The following is a 26,171-nucleotide window of genomic DNA, read 5'->3' on the forward strand; positions in this document are numbered from 1 at the left end:
GCAACGCGGGCGCCGCCGCGCATCACGCGGTGTGCCGTGTTGCTCTCGCGCACCGCCCCACGACGCACCGACTCATCTTACAACGATACTCTTCTCTCTGGCTCGCGGCCACTGGTGTTAATAATAATTTTCAACTTAAAGATACGTCGATCGTGAGTCTATGTCCACAGAGATTAAGCTTTAAATGCAATCATTTTTATACATTTTAGAAGGATATGGATGTACTTCAATTATTGATGTTATAGTTAATAATTTATTAAATTAAATGTAATAATAAATAATTTCAGGGATTTTAAGGAAATCACTTCGTGTGTCATGTACATGTTGTATGGAGTATAATAATTTATGAGTTTCATATTACTTACCCAAATCATGATTTTCTTTCGTTATAAATGATTGAAAGTGGAGCAATCATTAGCAGACCTGAAACAAAATAGTCATTAAAATAAAGCGTTCTCTTAAATGTGATACTTTTACCTAAGCGGGCTCTAGGTAGGTATAGTAATTTAATATCTATAAAGCTCGAGCAAACAATGGAGTAGGCAGTAGAAAATGTTTATCTTAACAAACCTAACCCGTTCGTAAAATTTAATGGAACACAAACACGACAACAGCCACGCAATTTTAAACAAAATTTACAAGCTCCATCGCTTGCTCCGCTGAATACTGTCAGCGTGATTAACAATTATAATTAGATAATGCACTGAATGATGATTAAAGGCTTATAAATTGTCGTTGATTGGAAAATCTCTCTACATAAACATACATTGTGAAAACAAACAACAGATGATGTTTACAAATTTTTGTAGCAAGGTGACTTAAAATTACTGTTGCAGATTAATTTTTACATATTAATTTTTCTTTTACATAATATCGACGACCTATATTTTTTCGTTTGTGTAGCTGTATGTCTGTGCTTACGTGCTTTATAATATAGGTATGAACAATTTCATCTAATTTCTTTAAGAAAAATTTTTCATTTTAAAGCCATATTTAATTAAGAAGTGAGCTTAAGCCTAATCGCTGTCCGCGAGGGCATTTTTTTCAAAATATCAGTAACAGAATTTTCCTAAAAACGCAGGATACAAAGGTTTTGCGTGTCACGGCGCTGATTGATGGCCCATCTCCTTTTCTCTCTTTGTGAAACGCTTGTGTAACCAAATAAGCTTGTAAATACCATCACAGGCTCACAATAACATCTGTCAAATAAGGGAAATCTTTCAGTCAAAGATTCAAAAAGACCCTATTTATATTTCACACTTCGATATTATCAAAAGGCTTTTATCAATACAAAAGAAGATAAAACTCTGAAAAACAATCTCAAAAGGTCAAAGATATGTTCCGTAGCTCGTTTTGCCAATTCCGTTTTCCCGTTGCCGGCAATGTAGACGCTAAGCTTATTGTGTCTTACTTCAAACGGTCTGAAGCGAAAAGTATATTTACTTCGTTTACAGATATAACTTATTTCTAAGACGGCACGTGAGCAGTGATCGGAAAATTCATACGGGTATTAATAGCTTAAAGCGAGAGAGTGTTCTGATATTTTCTGAAACGTTAACATCGATTTGCGGGCAACATGTTAATCTTTTCTAACGTGAGCTTTGAGCGTCGCCGTCGTATCTGGCCGAAGATAACATCCACCGATTACCCAGATCTCGTCGGTTCTGGAAGCGGCAGTGATCGATCGCTTACGTAATAAATTGTACTATCGCATCTCGATTCAATTTCATGTTTGATTTATTTATCGGAGATGTAGATTAATTACCAATACTGAATTATCAAAAGTACACATTCATATACTATAGCGTTACATTCCCCTTGTAGGTACCTACATACAATGGGAACATACGTCCTTATAAAATCTACAGCAGGATATTAAATGAAGGAAACCTTGAATTACTTTACATGTACATATTTTAAATATTTAACGTTATGGTATCGATTCATAGTTGAAAAGATTTTAAACTGTTTTATACTGACTAGATAAAAAGAATCCGATTAAAATACCGCTCAAAATGGCAATCAGAAAGCAAACATCATAGTTAAACTTTGCCATTACAAAGTTTTATTACCATTAACAGTATATTAACCAAGTATGATGTTTGCGTTCCAATTTACAATTTATTTAGTGAAGTTGTGTGTCTCACAAATACGATAACTTAGATTATCTAAGTTCGCAGATCTCGAGCAGGTGTTCACAGAGTGTTAATTAATTACCTACGAGCAGAATTTATTTCTTCTAACTTAATTGATAAATACCAACAGACTCGTTACGGCTTCGCGGTTTCATTAAAATAAGGAGAACACACTCGTATTCTCTCCGTAACAAATTAAATTAATGGCATCCCTATGTTAAATGAATTAAGGTATTGCGGTACCTATATTGAAATTAAAACATTCAAATGTTTTATTTAACAGTTGAAGAAATTGTTATGGGGATTAAATGTTAAGCCGACTTTTCGGCTTAGCGGTAAAAAATACTGAAGAAACCTTTGAAATTTACAAAGGTTCCGTGACAATCGTATTAAAGCAAAAACGTTTATTGAATGCACGAAATGAAAAAGCCATCGGCGGCGATACAAACGACATGAATAATGCGTTAAAATATCATTAAGATAATTCAAATAGGTATTCATATCATCGTGTAATGGGGACAAGATAAAGCTGCGGTGACCGCAGCGGTGACGGCAGTGTCCGGCACGATACGTTGCGGTGGCAAGCGGCTTGGTTGTGGACGAGTGCGAATTAGCGTCATCAATCACCAACGAGCCATGAGCCATTCTTGCGAAGCATTTTAATAAGACGAAACTTCTTTAAAAGCACTTTTTCTACGGTGGCTCGGGTAATTAACCATACGGTTATAAGACTTCCAATTTTTACGTCAAAAATTTGAAGAGATTGTAACAAATTACTGGTTTACTAGAAATAATTACCGTAAAATATCTTCAGATGTGTTTATCTGCTTTCTATGCACAAAAATACATATAAAAGCTGAATAAATTTCATCATAAAGCATTTTTCAAAAGATAAAGCAAATGAATTAATGAAAAAACTATATGACAACGTTTCAGATGTTAATAGTATGGAAATTCTACTTCGTGCTTACGTTCGGTGAAAGAGTGGTACTTAACCTATATGGTATTAGAACGGAAAAGGTCCACCTTTCATTGCAAACTAGCCTCAACTATTATAAAAAGTACCTAGGTACATATTTTATTCTATACCTACTTTCACAGCTCATTTCGATACAACTTTAAACAATGTAAAAATAGCATATGATTAATAAAGAATATAGCCATAACTAAATTATCTGCAGCATCATAACTAAAAGCATTTTATCACAGACGAAAAACCTCAGCCAGTTTTATGAAAATTAATCAATGTTCGACCATCGACACGCCATTAATCTTCTTTTATAATCCAACTTTTAATATTTGTTCAGTACAATAATAAACCAAAAGCAGCTATTTATAAAAGTAAAACTTTTAGACATCTGTCAAATTTCTGACATTCGTGATAAACATATGATGTCATGAAAGTCATATCTTTCTTGTTTGTTTTATTTTAGTAAGATATAAGGTGGGTAAGATAAATATAGATTTTCTTTTATTACATGTTTCATAAGGATTGTTCCTATATATCGGTTGTTAGATCGAGAGGGTTGTAGCAAGAAATGTGAGGCTATTTGCACTGGGCCGCTCTCAGGGCGTCGAGCCCTCTCCACGACCGCTACGCCGAGCAAACAAGATTCATACGGCCTCGCTATAAACTTTCGAATCAAAGTAATAACCAGATTTATAAACACTAAAACAAATGTTGATATTCATGTAAATTTTTATATAAATTAATTTAAGCAGTATTTACACAGCACCTACAAAACATTTAAGTAATGGGTCATGCATACCTACATAGTGTTTAATAAAATAAATTGTAGTCGTTTTCTATCTCAATTCTTAATTCTTTTTTTTTCAATTATTATGAGCAACGTTTGTAATAAGCTAGGGAAAGCGTTGAATGGTAATATATAATAGCGGTCCGCCCCAGCTTCGCCCGTTGTACATATTTCGCAATAAAAGGCATATGTTACATATGTGGCATGTAGCATATGTTCTTTCTCAGGGTCTAAAGATTATCTGTGCCAGATTTCATCAAAATCGGTCTTGTAGTTTATGCGTGAAAACCAAACATACATACATAATTACAAACCTTTTCTCTTTATAATATTAGTATAGATAAAATAGTGAAACGTGACGAGTTTATAAACGTAATAAAACATTTAACGTAAAACAAAAACTGTTCACTAAAGTCGAAGTATTCCCACGACACAGACACTAATACAGCGCCGGGCGACTAAGTCCGCAATACACATAAAATCAATTTAGCAAAGCTACTTTGTCCCGTACTGGCCCTTAGATAGATAGTCTAAGAATAAAAGTACCACACACCCACAACCTCCGACTGCCTTTACACGAGCCCATCATTATATTTCCTCTTATTTATATTTTCCAAATTAAACATCCTCACGTTAAATATATTTTACATTATATTATGAAAACAACTTTATGGTTCGTTTTATTTTACAAACAAAGCAAAGATACTCATTTAATGGAACTCTTGAGCTCGCCTTTTTCTTATCTTAACGTTTTTAGGGATTCGCAGTGAAATGCTAAAATGGGTTAGGGTTAGGTACCTCATTGACATCTCTCTGTTTTATGGTATCATTATTCTTGGTATCGTCTTTTTTCTTTAAGAGCCAAATAAATCATGTTAATTTGTTATCATGTGGTTGTCATAATTGATATAATGTTATAAATAAGATTATAAAATGTTTGGCATTTTTTATAAGTCATATTTTTGTTGCTCGACAAACACTTGATTTAAGTAATATGTTTTACAAAATGAGAGCGTTACTACGTCTATACGTCTACATAATATTATGGGAATAATAGATGGATATAAATGGGTGAAAGTTTAATACATAGTTACCAATTGTGTTCCGACTTCCAAAATTGGACTTAAAAAGAATATACCTACAAGTCTGTAAAAGAACATAATATTTTTGGTAAAAGAACATAATAATTTTTTGTTATGTGTAGAACATTTTAAAAATTATTAAAATTAATTGTACTGCCTTACTAAAAATAAAATACCTAGGCTACTAGTAGCTATCTAACTTTTACATTAAAATATTTGGAAAATAGTTTGGAAAATCCAAAAGTGCACGCCTCATAATTTTTTTTTAATAATTATTTATTAATTATTATTTTTGTTTATTTAATAACAATTAAACCACATCGAATCAGACCCTGAAAAATGAAAGGGTTCTATTCCTGAGCATACTCAAGCGTAAGAAAAAAAAAAGACTCGATTAGTAAAGTATTTCGGTCGCTATCGTGTTAACAAGAAAATCCTCCGCACATACAGACACACGGACGTCCAAGACAGAACTTTTTTAAACTGTTTTTTAACTAGTTTAAATAACAAAAATGACATCAAAAATATCATGAATGTTAAAAATAGTGTTTTTTCTTAATATGTGTGTGTATGTATTATCTTACAAGTGCAATGTATGATACATAAAGACATTTTAAGTTTGAAAAATCAGATGTTTTGCGCGAAGTGACAGTAGTACCCACCTCAACGCTTCGCTTATGAGGCGTGCAATAAACTCATATTATGACTTTTGCTGTAATAGAGTAAGCGTACGTACTCGCAAACTTCCTTGTAATCATAATGGTCAAAGGACATTTTCCAATATACACGTATGTATTAAATTTTCCTCTAAAACGCTTTCATGTTCTTATATATTAACAGAACTAACTAAATTGCAAGAAATCCCTGAGATTACTGAAGACTCAATGAAGTTGCTTTACAAAAACATACTACTAGAGATAACTCAGAACAGACTAATGAAAAAGCGATCAAGAAAAGGCAAAGCAGTCTCCTTTAAGACACTGAGTTTCACCGACGTGCTCTAACTAATCAGCTTCTTTTACTATGTTCCTAACGTAAATCTATTAAGTTTCCAGTTCCCGACAAAAAATGGAAATGAACCTTTCAAGTCCAGTGTAATGGCTGCATTTAAATGTAAAAACATAGTATTTCAATAGTTCGGCAAAATGTCTCTATGGTATTGAAGTGAAGTTGTTCATAAATAACTAATGACTTGGCACAATACAGCGTCGCTACGAAAAATGTAGCTCGAAAATTGAGCAATTTAAATGCGTTATACAATGTACTGAATGATTTAATTTATAACTAAAAGCGATTTCATTATATTGAAAAGTAATTCTATGCAGGTTGTTTATAATAAAACGAAGTGAGAAGTTGTAATTTTTTAAATAAAGAGGACAAATGAGAAAATATCACCTGCCACACCTTTAACAGAATAGGAGGGAAGTCAAACGGAAAAGGGAATGGGAGGATTAAGGAAATAGGGTCTTCGAAACTCCTTCGCTGTAGAAAATTCGATAGAATATTGTTTCTAATTCATGTTGTTATTGTCACACAAAATGGAACGATTTCACAATTGAATGGTTTGGTGACAAAGTAAAGTTTAACGTGTACAAATGGCTAACAAGTAACAATACACTACTACAGCTACGAAGAATGTAAATTTAAGTAAATTGCTGTACAAATATTATTTGGATTCATTTGATTGTTAAAAATTTGTATATTAAAACAATAGAATTATGTTTATTATTCAAATATAATTATACCTAAATTATATTTTAAAAATCATAAATATGTACTAACATATCTCTTGATATACCTCTACTTGTGTAGCGTAGAGGCGGCCTACGAACACCTTTCCTTACATTTTCTCTGAATAACGAATGTTCACCGTCCTTACCATTTATCTATGTCACTTCCTGGCCATCAATCTAATCATTCCTAGTTATATTTGTATAATGGTTTACATGTCTTCTCTGAAAGTAAACATTTTTAATGTTTTTAAGCATATGAATAAACTTGTGTTGGTCGTAACGAAGTCATAACGTATGAACAAATTTTTTACGTTATATGTATATAAAAATGTAAATAAAAATTTCATCATTAAAATACAGTTTTGAATATTTACTGTACACAATCAATTTATACAATTATGGTAAAAGTATATCGTTTACAAAAGCGTCAAAGTGAATATTATTATAACAAAATTATTGTGGCAAGGCTTAATTATTGAAATAACAAATAATTACCATAATATGCAGCGAGTATTCAATTTAAAAGTTTTTATTACTTAGCAATAACGTACTCTGTATCGGCACTGCGATCGTTACGCGTTTAATTAATTGTACTTGGTGTATTATAACTGAAAACCACAGAGCAACAGGCTCTGTACGGACCCAGCTTATTATATTAAGGGATTAAAACGATCTGATCGTGCGCGCAAAGCACGTATACATAGTGTTTGTTTAATATCTCGCTATCTGGTTTGGTCCAACAAAGATCATAAATATTGCGATACAAGCGCCCGACCCACGCCCAAACCTTTCCACCGCTGTTGTTGGAATTAGTAACGATGTTGCCGAATCTTTATTAAACATGAAGCGCTGAAATATACTTACAAATATTTGTATAGGTTTTGTGAAATTTTATACCGTCAGTCTACGTGCCGCCAGCATAATGTAGCCACAATTTTGTTTTATGAAATTTCAGGAGCATAAAATAGGAATAACGCCGTTTACTGGTCGCATAAATAAGAGCGTAAGTATGCGCTAAATATCACGATACAAACAACCTTAATTGCTTGGAGGATGTGAGCTTATGAAGAATGTTTTCAGTTGGTTGCATACGGAACCGCGTTACGCTTACGCAAGTTGTAATGCAAATCAGGCCGTACCCTACATTTTATATAAAATATTGCGCTGTAGAATACTCTACATTCACAGCATTGTTATATTTGCTCATCGAAAATAGTAGGTTTCAGATATTAAAAGAATTCAAACACAATACGCACTCAAAAAAAAACTTGCTTTAGATTTTTATGATTAACTCGTTATTTACTCTATCATAATCAAAATAAATATCTAGTGATCGTACATGAAGTACAACTTCCTACCTTACAACGAATCACATGTACAGGAATCAATTTTATGGTACTCTTGGTAGCTGTGCCAAATTGCTATCGAAATAAATCTGAAATTCATCAAACTGAATACAATGAGTCAATCCGGAAAGGTAGCCATTATCATACTCCTGCAGTAGACAGAAAATAACCATTTCAATTTCATTGTAATTTACCCGAGCTAGAATTGCTGTTCTTTTAATATAAAGAGTATTGTTATTTGCAATATTCTATCTGCATAATTGATTACATATATAATATGCACTTAAAGTATCAATATTTTTATATTATATTGTTTAATTACCTAATTTATTTTGAAATAGATTAAGAAACGTATTAGAAGAGATTGAAACCTGTTTTTTCTTTCGGTTATATTTTTATATAAATTTATATATAAATTAAAAGTTACATTCCTAATAACCAATTTAAACATGAAATATTTTGCCTGAAAATAATGAAACTATTAACTGCAGTAAATAAAAATTGACTATATTACATAAAAAGACAATTTAGTTGTACATACACAAAAATTAAAGGACAGTTTCGTTTTTGGTTATGGTTTACACTACACCAGTTAGAAGTCAGATATAATAGCAGACCAATATAGATGAATTTATCCTCAAAATCAGAATGAGAAACAACATTTCAAGCATACGTTCAATAATATAATATCCCAAACTATAAGTAAACACTGTAAATTTGAACGAGTAGATAGCGTGGTTTAATTTAGCATCGCTATCGGTAAATTCGTATGGATATTAATACTATCGTAACCAGTGTGAATTTTGACTGTTTCGCGTTTATAACCACGAAACAACTGATGCATAAAGCAGTATCGAAGTGTCAGTAAATTAGGAAAATTACGGCTGTGCAGTTACTTATCTACAGGCATTATGCTGTTCAAATGATAATTTAATACATCTAAACTTATTTTTATAGTATCGTCATTTTACTAAATTATCAGACATGTTTTCTCTGATGTTATGTTTAGGTATATAATAAAGCAATTTATGTAAATTTTCCTGTACGTTCCTTATCAACGATGCTCCGCTTTAACTTGTGTGGCGTCTTGTAAGAAACTTTTTCTTTCTTCTTTTATAAGTTGAGATAGCTTATTAATCCGTGTTTAAGTTTTTGTAAGGTATCTCAAGCGAGAATACCATCTTAGTTGTTAAGAGAGTTCTATAACCACAATATAAAACCACAGAATATTAAATCAATAGAACTGACAATCCGACAATGCTAGACGTTTTAAAAATATATTCTTTAATGAAACGAATTTTTCAATAGGGCAATATAAAACAAAAATATATTAGTATTGCTTAATCTGTATTAATCGCGGAATTCAAATTGCTTTTCCCGCGTTGCGTAGTTTGTTGATGTTATCTGTGGAAAATAAAATCGGGCTGTGTAATTGCTGGTCCCTGTTATCTACATCGATATGAGGCTCGGCTGCGTTCGCGCGACCATCGCGCTTTTTCAGGAATTATCTGTATGCAGCTATTGTGTATTGAAAATGTTTTCCATGTTTTCCTTTATACACATGCGTGCAAATTAACTATTATTGGTTGGGGTTTGATTCATTGTGTTTCATAAATGTTACAACAATATACTATACATTGCGGTTTGTTTCTTAGTGCGAGTTAATAAGTAATATTGTGAGAGTATAAATAAACTATTACTGCTACTATAAAAATTTATACATAATTCGAATACTTTACAATAATAATGTACCTACCTAAATACTTAATGTACTAATAGAATTCAATGGTTATATGTGTATTGTATACGCATTAATTTCAAGTTTTCAACATCATACCGATCGAGATCATACTGATATATTCAATCATACAAAGCAACGGCTTAAAATTAATGTAATAAATTACCACATTCGATACAATAAAGCAGATTGAAACCAATAATTGATACCATTACTCATCATTTAGTATTTAATCGGGAGATTCGCTAATTAATTTTTGCGATTGCATTTTATTTCACGGCAGCAGACATTGAAATCTCAACAGAAGTAGTAGTAGCAACTGTGATTATACAGTTCCCAAAAATATTTATAAAATTTAAGTATGATTAATGTTACACACATGAATAAGAATTATTGCAATTGCTGTTATGGATATAAAGCGCCAATGCAATAGACAATTTTAAATTCGATTTTATCATATATTTTACTGCCTACATCTATATACATAATAACAAAAATAACATTTAACAAAAAAGAACAATGAATCAAATTCAAAACTCAATAATTGAATGTAACTAGGTTAATTGCTAATTATCTAGAAATAAGTTTCTATTTTCCCCACTTGACCTCTCCGAACACTAAAGCTTAGAGTCTTTACTTATAGAGTGAAGTAATAATTGTAAGTTTGTAACATAAAAGAAAAGATTGAGTAAGTAGTTTGAAGAAGAGTTAGCTTTGAAGTCAGAGCAAAGGTCGAGGCCCTTTGGGCATCGGTCAAAACGCTGAAAGGGTCGCACATGAAACAAGATGGAAGTGTTTTAAATATTCAGTAGAACAACCTATAAATATATTAGATGCATTCTTAATTTTAAAACCAACTACATTATTAAAATGTAGAATTAAATTATATTATTCCAATATAGGTGTAACTAAAACTGCGATACATACATTTAATAGACTTACTTAGATAATGTGTTCTGGTTGAAGTATAGGTACAGCAATGGATCGAATATTCCCAAGGGGTTGCCTGGAACTTTCCAGGCCATCTTAATTGAGAGAATACGATCGCCAGAGTTCTACTCTCAAACTAAAGTGATGATGTAGAATGTAGATACATATATAAATTGCACGTGAGAGTTACAAACTTAGTATTGTTTGAAATGCTTAAGATATATCGTCCACTTCCTCTGTGTCCTTGTTATTACACAACAAATGTACGGTGTTGGTTATATGTATACCTGGATTATTTTTATAACAATGATATGAAACATAATTTTCATTTTATTATATTTGTTTGATAATAGAGCAATAATATGCAGCATATATTATACTAGCATACCGCCCGCGGCTTCGCCCGCGTTTGCAAAGGAAAACCTGCATAGTTCCCGTTCCCGTGGGATTTCCGGGATAAAAACTCCTATATATATATATATATATATATATATATATATATATATATATATATATCCTAATATAATATATCCTATGTGTTAATTCAAGTTACCCTCTATATGTGTGCTAAATTTCATTGTAATCGGTTCAGTAGTTTTTACGTGAAAGAGTAACAAACATCCATACATCCATACAAACTTTCGCCTTTATAATATATATATTAGAAATATATTAGAATATTAGATATTAGAATTAGATATTAGATTAGATGAGCAATGCATGTTTGTATGTGAAAATGAAGTCATCAGATTACATAGTACCTATTTAATAAACATAGTCGTTGTATTTAACTCTTTGATAGCAGGCTCTGCGTCCAAACAGCTTCGTATTTCACGCTGCATTAATATCTTCATAAATAGGATATACTGAACTATACGTATATTTAAGTCCTTGTGGACGGAAACAAGGGAAGTGTTTGCCAACTAAGCACAATTACGCTTGGCATGTGGCAGCTGCGTCGACCAACACAACGCAAAATTACTTTCATCAAATCACGCCAGAATCACATGCATATCTAGTTTTCATGTAAATTGCGAAGTTCAGAGTTTAAACAACCGCAAACTAACGCAAACATGTATTAAAATATGCTGTTTTATAAAGTTTAAACATCTAGTCTGGGTAGAAGCATCCCCGATATAAATTGCAAAGTGTACACCTACTAACGCGAGCTAACCAAGGGAAGAAGACAGCGCAAAACCCTCAAGGCACTAAAAAGCGAGATTTAAGCAAACTCTCATCCATTTATATATACAAGATATTATTAAACAAATATAGAATACGTATCATATTGCAATTTCATTATTACGTGTATATGAAGGTAGAAAGTCACACGCACCACGTGTAACTGATGCCTTTATTAAAACGCTCGCGATTATTCCTTATGGGCCACACCTGTCAACTGTCACAATTAATTGAACATCAGCAACGCGAGAGATAAATTCGTCTTTTAGAAGCTTCATTTAGGCACGGTAAGAAAGTGACGTAAATATACCCTATCTACCTACATTATAATATTTACCCGATGTTTCCGAAACCGAGGGGATTTAATTTTAATCGTATTTTGGAAATAATAAACACCAAATAATACTAATAATATTCTCATTACAAACATTTTTACTTTTTGTATACATATATTATGTATGTTTCTCACACAGGTTTCTCATTATAATATGTAACGTAAACCTAAACCTGAACAAAAATCATCAAAATAACTTATCTTTGTTTAACATTGCTGTTGAATTAACGGTTAAGACAGGATAAAACGAAGTATTCATATTTAAATCTAGATGAGGTGAATAATTTTATCTTTAAATTGCAGGGAAGCAATTATAAGCGTAAATCCTATTTTAAATTCATTTCAAGGCATATTTTATGAGTGAGACAGAGTATAACAAGACAATTCTGTTTTGTAATTACTCTTTGTTTATAATAATTTTACTTATACATAAACCAATTGTTTTTAATGTTTTCAAATAGATTATGTAATGCTGCACCCACAATAACACTTAAAACAGTATCCCAGGAGGAACTGACACAAACAATACAATATTATCGCAAACGTCTGTGACCCGAAAACAAACAAAGGAGATGAACAAAACAAATTGCGCATTTGCTACGATTTTTGTATGATATTACATGGATATTACGAAATTTTGTATTACGTTCGGCTAAAATTAAATTTCTGAAGTGTTCTAGAAGAGAAGAAGAATCGTCATTATTTATGTTCTTCTATCCTCAACATTTTTTCGGTTTTGTCTTTACTATGTTTTGAAAAGTAGATAGGTATTTATTCATAGTTTTAAAAGTATAAATATAATGTTGAAGTGTAAATTCACACCGCTTAATATAAACAAATTTACCATTTTCACCGCAATAAAACTTGCGATGAAAAAAATTACTTATTTCTTTAGAATACTTTTTCTTATTTATTATATGATCGATGGAGGTTTTAGGTTTATTTCGGCATCGGTTTTTCCACAGAACAGGGTTTTTCTCTGCTGTGGAAGTTTCTTTATTTTTTTGTTCTTATTGAAACTCCGCGAATGAATTGTAAAGCATTTGACTGTTAAATATTTTACATTGACACTTAAAATTTACAATGACGGAAAAACGAGAATTTCCCCGCACTCGTTACAAGGATCCTTGCAGGATATTGCTTTTTTCTCTGCTATAATAAGATTAAATTTTTCTAATGAAACAGAAAATGAGAATGTCTTCAGTTGAAATGAAATTCAAAACATAATATTATGTTTACTACAATGAGAATTAGTATTCGCGACTCTAGTACAGATATTTTTTTTATCTCTATGTTAATAGATTTTATACAAATACAGTAAAGGGTTCTACTGTTCTACATTAGTACTACATTCTATAGTATTTAACAAATACTATTAAATTTGAGGTTAATGTTATAATTCTTATTTCATAAAAATAATATCTAGAATAGACACAGAATATAATGGTGTAGCGTTTGCGTAGTGGAAAACTAACATACAATATTGCAAACGACTCAACAATAAAAGTAAATGATACAGAACAAAATAAGGGAACTATAAAATATTTTAAGCCAGTATTTTTAAAGTAGACAGAGGTGAATATAGACTGTGACCCAGATCTGCTTTAAGATGCAGCCGAGCCAAGTGTTTCATGAGAGATTCAGTAATTTTAAGTAAGCCTAAGTTAGTCGCATTATTATGCACATATACGCATTGTATGTTTAATGTGATACGATTATGCATGGTGTTATAATTGCGTGCCTTTATCATTTGTCAATAATGTTTTCTTTATTATAAAAAATTGAGTATAAAATTTTATGTAGAACTTACCTTCATTACTTTAATTATCTTGGGAAATTAGTTTACATTTATTCAAGCAAAGTTATTTCGCTGCGTACCTACTAAATTATGAATTAAAACGGCATCGTTCCTAAAACCAATATCCAACAATCATTTCCGTTTAAATTGTCCTTTATTTGCTTCAAATTACTGATTGCTTAATTATAATTCTAATCAAACATTCTCAGCTTCTACCAAAATTCAGTCACGGATTTTCTTTAGATCCCTATTAATTTTGTTTATTTCATTTAATAGGGTTTTAATATTGCTCAACGCTGTAAAACAATCAATTACTTTTGCCGACACAAACCTTTAATTAACTTTACTCAATTCTATTTTAATCAATCGAAAGGAGTTGCGCCAATAAATCAGAGCCTGTTCTTTGGGCTTATAAACATTTGTTTTATAAATAGCTGTTCCTATTTTCTATTGATCTGCATTGTTACATTAACAGAACTGGAAAAGGGATATAAATGGAATATTAAATGCAACAATTAAAAAGTATTCATCAAATGCTAAGAATTAAGAAAATACATATACAATACAGTACTGGGTGCTAGTCGCGGCTTCGCCCGCGATTTTCACTGAAATTAACAGCAACAGCGTCATTTATCGGAATTTATGAGTATTTTAAACCGTTTTCTCTCCAGAGAGACAAATCATACCAAAACACTTTCTCAAATTATTGAGTATGTATCCTTAATTCTAGCTATAACATTACTCGATAACCAACTTCGAAAGTAATACATAATCTACGTTCAATAAATAAGCAACTGACAGGTTATGTTTGTGCTTCCAACTGAAAAGCCGACGAAACGATAAGCGACGTCATCGAAACCAAAGGTCGGCTGCTATCTGTGCCTTTGTAACTGTTATCTCTATTCAATAACGCAGCCTCCATTAGACTAGATGCTTCCACAGCTTTCAGGACATGATTTTCTAGGGATACGAACTAGCAGTATCGCTCGGTATTGTAAGATTTCATCATCTAGACCGCTGAAATTAAAAATAGAGACGACTTATAAGTATTTTACAAATCATCTACTCCTGTTTCAGTTAAAGTTCAACACAGAGCTTCAAGTGCTTCTCATAAGAAAAAAGTAAGCCACAGTGATTAGGGAAAATGAAAATCTGTCCATTATTTGTATTGGTTTAAACGTTTGTTATGTAATTTGTATATTTATATGTGGGTAGCATTCATTGGTTATATCCACATTGCAAAAAGATATTACAAAAGCAACGACAAATACATAATCTAAACATATTTTATTTCAGCATTCAATGCAATATAGTTTCGCATTTTAAAATGGTAACAAAAAGTACAAAGCCTGTCAGTGACATCATAAAATGGCAACCGGATGAATTGACTTTGGATGAACATTTTTGTTCATTTTATACATTTTGTATAAAATGAACAAAAATTGTCATATGTCTAGGTTTTAGAATATTGCAATAAAATATTGGAACTGGTAAAGTCCTTGTACCTAAAAGGTAAACTTTTAGAATTTAAATTCTTTGTTATTCTGTAACTTTATAGAGTTTACGTACTTACACAGTAAAATATACTTTTGCAGAGTTTTTTAAAGTTTACAGTTTCAAGATTAGGTATAAGGAAAGCAACTTTAAGATGAATTACACTTATATTTATATTGGGGTATAAATTTATTAACATTAGAAGGAAATGTATATTAGATAATGATTTTGTGAAGAAGGAAAATGTTTCGTCCTCATAATAGTTCGCCCTAAACTGTCAAAACGCTGACGATCATAATTGAAAATTTGATAATGGCATTAACCAAAGAAACTGGTGACACACACTCGTAAACCGCCGTAACATAAAAATTTATGAGGGTCTCGACGGAATTTACTTTAACTATATTACCCTAATAAAATTACTAAATACTTGCGTACGATAGCTCTATGTTTCATCTCATATTTGGATTTCCATTATTTTCAATTTCTGACAAGCTGCAAAAATGTCTCGAGCATCACAAGGATTTAAAAGTATGTATGTTATAACAATAATTCAACGATTGTGAAGAATTAATGTAGGTAGTAAGTATTTATAAACTTATGTTATAATGACGGGTTTCTCAATACTCACTTGTGTAATACGAAACCTAAAATTATAATTGTCTCATTTCTAGGTTTTCATTAATTTAGACGGTTAAAATGTAATTAATTCTTAATTTTAATTAACAGTTAATGAGTTGAGTTCTGTAGAATATAACTTAAAGATACTTTGATAAATATCTGAACTTATTTTCGTAATTGGTTTTTAACTTTATTCATTACAATCAAACTTATAAATAATCAGTCGCGAACTCTGTTTAGAATTTAGATAATGAAGATAGATAATATAGGAGGATTTTAGTTTTCATTTTATTTTAAAACATAATTTATTAATAAAACCGTATTAATTATTGTTTACTAAGTATTTTATACTAGCTGTCCCTGGAAACGTTGTTCTGCATTACTCTTATCACTTAGAGGTATGATAAAAAGATATGTTATTCAATTCTCAGACCTACCCGATATGCGCACAATATCATGAGAATCGGTTTAGTCCTTTTGGAGGAGTTTAACTACAAACAACGTAACATGTGAATTTTATAAATAAGTATTAAAGTCTAGATTGTAAATAAATTAATCTGTCCCAAATGGGAACAACGTTTTAGAAGAACAGATATTCAAGTTCTTCCAAACGTTGTAAATTTCCTGACGTAATGATTAAGATCAATGAACTGTGAAAGTAATAAAATTCAGTAATCATGGAATTCTCTTGTCAAGAAAATATTCAAAATTTAAAACGGTTTACCTGTGGTAACTAAATTATCTATTATGTTTGAATAATAATAACAGTCGATAAAGTTTGTACGAGAATAATTGGTGCCGTCTACGTCTTCAATTCTAATTTCGAAAAGTAGGTACATATTTTACATATTATTATTGTTAGTATATGTATAATGCATTGTATCGCGCTTTTGAACGCGAGTGCACTGACATCAAATTTCATATGAATGACACCTTGCTGAGTTGCATAATTGCATTTCCATCTGTCCATGAACACAATGTCGGCATCAATTTGCCAGTACACTTGTCACATAGATTCTATTAATGAATAATTAACCACGAGAATACACAAAGAGTTGTTTGATAAATTTGGGACTATGTAATTTATAGGCTTTTTATTTCTACTACATTATTTCACAGTACACCTACTACATTATTCCACAGTACACATCTGATTTCTTTGTGTTAATTGTGAATATTAAAAAGCTATTAACTGAAGTAAAAATAAACCAGTTAACGTGAAAAAATATAACACATCCATATGAAATATTTAAGGAAAAAGCTAAAATCCACCATGACTTTACGCTAGAGCGTGCAAAAAAATGACCAAGTCAAAAACACTTCTTTCTAGGTCATTTGATTACGTACGTAGTAGACAGATTCCGTGATAATAATTTAAATAGAAGCTATCCGGTCAAAAACTCAAAATGCCAAACATAAAAATCGATTGAGCTATAAAATGCGATCGTTGCACTTTCATACTAACGTAATTGAAAATTGCTAATCATTTTTAGATTTATAAAGCGGATAATAGCCCGAGTTTTCCAACAAAATAACCGATATTTTCATGAAAGCAGCGGTTTCGTGTGACATTTTGTTTGACAGTATTAACACTAACTACCTACCGATCATATTTTAACATCAGCCATTCTGTTGTTCTGAATTAACTGGGTGAATACAATAAACGATGATTTTGAACACATTAATTATTAATTTTCCTGTTTAAAACATATGTTAATAGATAACAAAAGGCATATTATATAAAATATATCTATACATCTATATTTTTCTATAAATCAAAGAACTATTCATTCAGGAAATCGAGTAGCGAGTTGTTAGAACGTAAGTAAATTTACTAAAGTGTCTAAAAATTCCGTCTAGAAGCCCGAATGTTTATAAATCGGAGCGAGTTATGTTAAACCATTAACCTATTAAGAAAATTTATCTTAGAGAAATCCCTAAGAAGTTACTGACTATAAATCAAATGTACATATTTAATTAAACGTTACCTAAACCTACTTAATACCAATTAATTTCCGGACAATTGACAACTGTCAACAACCGATCAATTAATTAATTAGGAATGAATCTCGAGTCGGGCTAAAGTGACACCCGGACCACAAAGATTGTAAGCAAACATTTAATTAGAAATCACACTAAAGCAAATATTATATTATTCAATTACGCCCACATATACATAGTAACGCATACAGTATTTGATCAACGCAGTTAACGCTACACTTAACAACTAATTAGTTTTAATTAAATACGAAATGTATAAATAATTCCATGAATAGTAAATTAAATTTCAGCAATCAAAGCTTTAACTGGCAGGTCATATTTAAGGCTACTGAATAATATTAGTGTGAAGAAAAGACAATAACAAAAACAATTTTACCTAAAAATGGACCAAATAAACGCAATGCCTGCGTTGAACGAAGGTTGGTTATGATAAATGAGGTTCTTCTTAATTACCTTCTATAAATCATAACACAATAAAACTGTCATTCTCAGTCGTACATTTGTTGTAATTAAATTTCTAGAACAAGAATAAGTTAACCAACATAAGTGCAGGTACCTTCACATCAGGGATATACTCATTTTCATCAGTATCTCTAATTCAAATTATTGTTCTTTATTATATGTATTTATTAATAAAAAAATTATCACCAAAATATTTGTCCTGTAGCACAATGCAATTTATGATTACACTCTATATGTTTGTATTATATTTAATTACCTAAGTGAAAATTTAAGTTTTACTCTCTCCATTCTTACGTCATACAGATCCGAAACATATTCAGACATATATTTATGTATATGTCTTCTTATCGAAGTATATTTAACACCATTGTATATGTGAACAAAGGATTAAACTAAGGTAAACGATAGTTTTGTTTTCCGACATCGTTCTCTTGAATTTAAAAGCTGAAGTTAGCATTCTCGCCTTTCTGTTTCTAGTAGCACGAGAATCACGATTCACGTAGTGTTTTGAAATAGACGTTTTCAAACTCAAACAAACTCAAACATTCATTTATTCAATTAGACTACTATTTAGTAGCACTTTCGAATCGTCATTACATAGTATTTTTAACATTTACCACCGATTCGGAAAGCAGTAGGTATCTATGGAGAAGAATCGGCAAGAAACTCCATAGTTGCTCTTTTAAATAATGTCAATAAATTTACATAATATGTAACTTATATCTACCTAACTACATAATATGCCAAAGAACTGTCCTGTGGTTTTTACGCGACAACCCTCCATGGGTCTTTATCGTCCATATATTCCTGAATACTGTAGTACGCTCTCTGAACTAGTACATTTTTTATGTAAGTTTTAAATTTAGAACTACTAAACTCTTTAATATTGTGAGGAATTCTATTGTATAAGCGTATACCTTGACCCATAAATGAATTTTTAACTTTAGCTAATCGGAAAAATGGCATTTCAATTCTATTCTTGTTCCTTGTACCATAATCGTGTCTATCTCCTACTCTTGTGTGTAAGTCAGAGCTTTTGTGTACATGCAAAATATTATTAAATATATACTGTGATGGTACAGTAAGGATACCAGTATTCTTAAAATGATCTCTTAGTGAGTCCCGAGCACGTAAATTATATATAGAGCGAATGGCTCTTTTCTGTAAGATAAATATAGTTTCTATATCTGCAGCCCTGCCCCACAGTAGAATTCCATAGGACATAATGCTATGAAAGTAGCTGAAATAAACCAATCTAGCCGTATCTTCATCGGTGAGATACCTTATTTTTCGGACTGCATATGCAGCAGAACTGAGCTTACCTGCAGCGGTGTTGACATGGGCTCCCCACTGTAGTTTCTCGTCCAATGTTAACCCTAGAAATACAGTAGACTCAGTAGGATGCAATACCTCCCCGTTCAAGGTAATATCTCTGTTCAACTTTTTTACATTAGGAAGTAAAAATTCAACACAAGTGGTTTTTTTGGCATTTAATAATAAATTATTGGCAGTAAACCATTCAGATATGTGTAAAAGAGCACTGTTCACTTCGTCAACATTTGGGTCATGCCTATCCACATTAAAAATTAATGAGGTATCATCTGCAAACAGAACTATTTCACACCTATCCTGCAAATAATAGGGAAGATCATTGATATATACCAAGAACAAGAAGGGACCTAAAATTGACCCCTGTGGAACACCAATGTTAATTGACGCACCGCTAGAACGTTCTCCATTAACAACTACAGTCTGTATCCTATCATGCAGGTATGACGCTATGAGGTTCTGGGCTTTTCCTTTAATTCCATAGTGAGAACCTCTGTCATCTAATTAACTTTTTTTTGCTCAAACACTAGATCATATAACATAGTAATATTTAAATAATAGAGTAAATTAAATAATATTAATTAGCTATCGTGCATTGCAATAATTTTAGAATCTCGCTAATAGATATGTATAATCAAAAGTGATATTTTACAAACATACACCACTATGAATATCTTTATATAGATAGATAGTAGTGTACCATGCGTGCGTTGAACTAAATACAAATGTAAGAACTTCTATTAGAACAGTGTAAATGAAGCTTGATAAATAAAAATACGTCTTTATTGCCCATATATTAAAACATCATCAGAATAAACAAATATCATGTCGGGTCAATGTTTCATCGAATAAAATAAGATTAATGAAACTGAATTAAACAGATAGTTCGATAATCAACAATAAATGGAGGCTATATAAAGTCACATGTCAGCCACATCGAAACATGGCCAAAAGTGGATAGTTCAAGTATCAATTAGCGGCATGACCTGTCGTTCATAATTCATGTGTCTGATGCACCTGTTGCCATTGGATACGGGTGACAGTGAGAGGCTTACATCACCATACTACGAAATTGAGTGCACGATAAGGTTATATATTAGATTCAGATCATAAAGGCAAGTACAACGCAATTATTAACATACTAATCTGATTTGGTGTACGCTGACTTTCAATATGGAAATGGTTCTGTACAACCTTCTCTATATTTCCACTGTATCTAACAATTATCTACCAAATCATCCGCGGCCGCCCAGCCAGTAAATTGAAAATTATTTACAGATGTTTTAAAATTATATTTATTTTGGTTTATTTTATATAAATATTTTAAAAAGAACAAAACGCATCTCGTCTTTGTAATTAATAATGTTTCGGACCTTTATAAAAATTATATGTAAATTCAAGTCAGTATGATAAATATATACATATTATATATGTTACAAAGGTCTTTATTTACTTAGATTTTTTCGATTTATTAACTGCGTGCTTACTGCGTGTGTAATTTTTATAATTATAATTAACATTGACTTTATACCAAATTTATCCATCAAATATATAAAATAGTCTCACGGTTATTTAGGCCATATTGCTAAGCCGTGAAATGTTGATAACCAATTCTGTTCGATGATACTTATCTTTATCGATTTCTCGCCCACAAAAATTACGAATTGCAGAATTCATCGAATTGAATGGTTCGCAGAAATTTTTCAAGAAACTATGAACATTTTTCAATAAAACACTCAGAAATTAAAGTGCTTCTCGTGAACTAAGTTATTGCCGGAGTTAAATGTTATAAAATTATATATATAAAGTATTTATATAACGTGAAAAATTAATGAATTCTGTAATAAAATCTCACAAATTAATACAGTAAATATAATTTTTACGATATGATATATTTTTAAACATTCTCGTCTATAAATCAAGAAAAAGCCTAAATAAGTAATAGTTTCCGGAGGTGACACTTTTGTTTCTACATGCGACCTTTTAAACGATGGGCCAGGGGTAAAGGTCTACATTATTAAAAGCAATTAATGTCCGTCCTTTTTGTCGGATTTTATCAAAACCAACATCATTAAGAATTTCCTTCTAATTCTGAAAAATAAAACAACGTTTCTTATAACCATAATAACAGATTATTTTTCTACAAATTTAAATAATTATAAAAGGCGATTTTAGAGAAAAATCTAATGTCCTTCTACGGAGTATTCTTTATAGAACATGCATATCATTTAACTGTTAATCCGTATGGATTTGTAAATAAATATTAATTAATTCATAACCAATTTGAAAAATTACACCGCCCTTACGTCATATATATATTGCATTCAGTCTAGAAAGTTTATTCAATTTAATTTAAGCTCCACATAATATAATTTGAACAGTTTTATTTTTCTTTTCTTTAAACTTGGGATCAATATTAGGGAAGGAACAGGTCCCCTTAATACAGGTTATACCTAGTAAGGGGGCCTGAACCCCAATCCAATATGTCAAACTTATGTATGAATTCAAATAAAGATTTTTTTATTTCTATAAGTACGTTATGGAAAAAAGATTAGAGCTAATGACCAAAGGAAGTTTGAGCGTCTTTCAGGTGCATGAAAGGAGTGTAAAATAAAGTGCTGAACGTAGGTCGGGTAAATGCGAGAAGTTACCCTATTATTTGCGTACGCCCAAGCGAATGTGGATAAACAGCGCTTACGCGCGTGACTAGAATGAATGCTACACGTAATATTCACGATGGGAGAAAGAACCTCAGAATTTGTTCAGAATATTATACATACCTAAATATTCTTTTCATAAATTCCGAGACAACGGGCAACAGCCAACAATGTAACAATGGATAAGACTAAGAAAATTAAAATGTAATTCTTAATGATGAACAAAGGAGCTTTATCTCGGTACCATGTTGTTTACAGTGAAACATATTATTTACTTAGGCATTTGCCGGGAAACAAAAGTCGAATTTTTTACTATAAAGAAATTATTTCAGACGTGAGAAATGATCTTTAAGCTTTATGGAATGAAACGAACCGCACCCAAAATCTATTCATTCTTTCGATTCACTCGCAAAATCGCTCCCTAACACTAACTCTACATTGAATAAATTACATAAAGAGTGTGCATTAGGGGACACTTACACATTATGGTAATAAATCCAATGCAACATCAGAAATGTTTAGTTCTAGAATAATGGATGTAGAACTTAGATGTAGAATTACTTTTGGAATAGAAGAATAGAATTGTATTTTAGTTGTATTTGTTTTATAACTTATATTTATCTCATTTTTTCTTAATATTTGTATGCTTTAAGGCAAATCATGATGGAATCCAAGAATAAAATAATTTATTGGAGGGATGGAATGGGCGAATGGCAGTTATTTATTTCATTGTATTACTTAGGCTTCTTCCGTTTAAAGATTCTTTATTCTCATCAAGAAAATATTACCATTTACCAAACATGGACACTATCTTTAAAAAATGCTTAAAAATAAACGACCCGTTAAAATAATCCCAAGTCGTGCCATCGCCCAATATATTATAGGTTGTAAGCTTCTTAATACTGCTTTTTCATTTTGAAAGATAGAAAAATAAAATGTTCATTTTTTAACCATCTGAATAGTATAAATAATGTAATTCTTCGGGCGGTAGAGATTTAGTTAAGTCAAACTGACTCGACAACTATGGATTATCGTAGGCTTATCAAGACTCAGGAGTGAAGGTCGGTCAAGTGACAGCTCACTACTCAATCATTAGCCGAGTGATTAAAGCACCGTTTTCTTAATATAACTGCAGAGAATAGATATAAGGAAAAACCGTTGAATCATAATAATGATACGAGTGTAATTCTGACGAAGCAGTATAGGTCCTTCTGCTAGAGGGTTTTGGTCTGATAGACAAACGAGAAAAAAGAGGTATTTGTATAACTTTTTTCATAAAAAGTACATAGCTTCGTCATATAGATTTGTAAACATATCAGTCATCTGCAGACGTTATTCTGAGAAAGGTTTGCAAGGAATTCACTTTTTAATTGCATCGCACCTGCGTCCCCTCTCGAACATCCGCCGTCTTTTGTCGATGTCCATCCCCATTTTATACAAACGATTTGCACACCTTTATATTTCCATGTCAAAATATAAAAAATGACCTAGTATAAATCTATTTATACTAGGTCATTTTTTATATCTATAATAAGTATAAACTGAAGTAATCCAAACAAAAAACATTATTAAACATTTTCACTACTTAACAAATCTATTGGTTCCTATGTGCGACCATGCGTACCGACTTACGTTATAGGGAAAACTTTGATAGCTTAATACCAGGAGTATACGAACATATTATAAATATTCAATAATGGTCGTAATTAAATACAACTATAACACCTTAATCAATCTAAGTTTAAAAAAATTATGTGTTTATTTGGCTCTCAGCGGTCAATATAATGAACGAATGCATATATACCTATTCAAATAGGCAAAGACTATGATAATGTCAATTGGTATTAACATAATAACATACATTAAAGACTTCAAAATTTTTGAAATAAAAAAGGCGTCGTTAAATACGGGCGACGGGGCTTTCAGTGTTCAGATCCCGATCTTTGGTTCAGTAGTTGGTTCAATTTTGTATAATAGTTCAAGACGAATTGAATATTGTTTCTGCTTCTTGACAACAATAACGCAAGAAGACTACATGATTTAAGAATAAGGATAAAGGTCACATTGTTTATACGAAAGAAATTTGATATATGTGTATTTGAGTAAACTGACACCAAAGCAAACCTTTAGTGCGTCTACTGTTACGAAATTCGAGCGAATAGTATAAGCAAGTAATGTTTTTTGCGCTTGTTATTTATCCAAGTCTCGAATAACAAAAATAATTACGTTTTCCTCGTAATTAAAAGGTGTAAGAATACAAACAATAAATCTGAGCAAAAAATATTACGCAAAATAAACCTCGAGGAAAGTTTTACTACTTCAAATCATGACAATAACGAGATATTTTATCTCTAGAGGCCTTTCTTGGGTTCATTGTTTCAAGTTTTTCATCATAATCCTAGATCTAGGGATGATATTCCAACCGCCGGATAGTCATCAAATCGCTGTTTTTATTTACTTCTATAAGACTAGGAAATTACTCAGGGGAAATGAAATTGTGTCGATTGCAATTGATTAATCTTCAGGCGTAACCCGAAAAAAATAAGATAAGATTAGCAAGCAAAAAAATCCATCCACGCCAAACATTTTCCAGGACGGTTTTCAAATCAAACCGACAGATTAAACAACCAAATACGTAAATTGATAAATCATCCAAATCGAGGCCTAAATACCTAAATAGGACGACCCTGTATTACACGCTGTTATTGCTTATTCGATTAAAAGATCCGTGACAGAGGTTTGACAGGTAATAGGTATGATGATTGCCTCATAAAACAAAAAATAATATCTTAACTATTATATAATTTTGAAATTATAAAATCTTAACTATTATATAATTTTGAAATAAAAAAGAAATAAAAAAATTCAAAATTTGTCAGAATTAGAATGCCTCTCAAAGATATAATCAAGGCTTGATAATATAATATTGGTGTTTGGAATAAGGTTGCTCTTTCTGCACACAGTTTAGCCACCGTCGCCCGCCGAGATAACGCGCGACCCTTATCAGTATACGCTCCTTACCGTTTGTCATAAATTTTATCACTCCGATGAGCGGACGTAGGCGAAGACCTCTTTTTTCGGCTTTTCTCCTCCACCGAATTAACGAGCCGTGAACTCGTAAGCAAGCTTCCGAGTGTCCTTTTTCTTATCACATACACGATCACTCGAAAATAAAATGCACACAATTATGGTTTTATATTACAGCACAACACGAGCCTTACTACTTATTTACTGAAAATAGTTTGTCATCAGTATTATGATATTACAGCGAAAAAAATCGTTGTGATTAATGTTTAAAAAATATAAACATTCCAGTAAAAGTTTCTAGCGGTAGGCCAAAAAAGTTCCAGTTTTTACATAAGAGCAATTCCTAATCGAGGTAAGGTTATCGTAATGTTATCGCGCGCTACGCCAAGTGTCAAATGTTGCGGGTATTGGCGACGGCGCGGGCGGTGAGACGATTCGTCGCAGGCAGTCGCTCGCCAGGCGGCCAGCTGCGGACTGCGCGGGTGAAGCTGAGTGAAGTCACTAGGGATGCCGCCCGCAGCAGACACCGCAGCGCACGCGCCCGC

The 26,171-nt window shown here is 31.7% G+C and overlaps 1 long non-coding RNA gene across 1 annotated transcript; it reads right to left on the minus strand.

Moving 5' to 3' along the window:
- Positions 1 to 52: 52 nt before the first annotated feature.
- LOC149490596 (uncharacterized) lies at positions 53 to 26,118 on the minus strand. Its single transcript, XR_016317682.1, has 3 exons — positions 25,621 to 26,118; positions 366 to 423; positions 53 to 111 (listed from the first exon to the last, which is right to left on the minus strand). It is a non-coding gene; the product is annotated as an uncharacterized LOC149490596 (long non-coding RNA).
- Positions 26,119 to 26,171: the final 53 nt, after the last annotated feature.

The sequence above is a fragment of the Colias philodice genome, chromosome 2 (assembly GCF_061535455.1).
Source record: "Colias philodice isolate Cphi_HAF_F1 chromosome 2, ilColPhil1 Martin Lab GWU primary, whole genome shotgun sequence".
Classification (NCBI taxonomy): domain Eukaryota; kingdom Metazoa; phylum Arthropoda; class Insecta; order Lepidoptera; family Pieridae; genus Colias; species Colias philodice.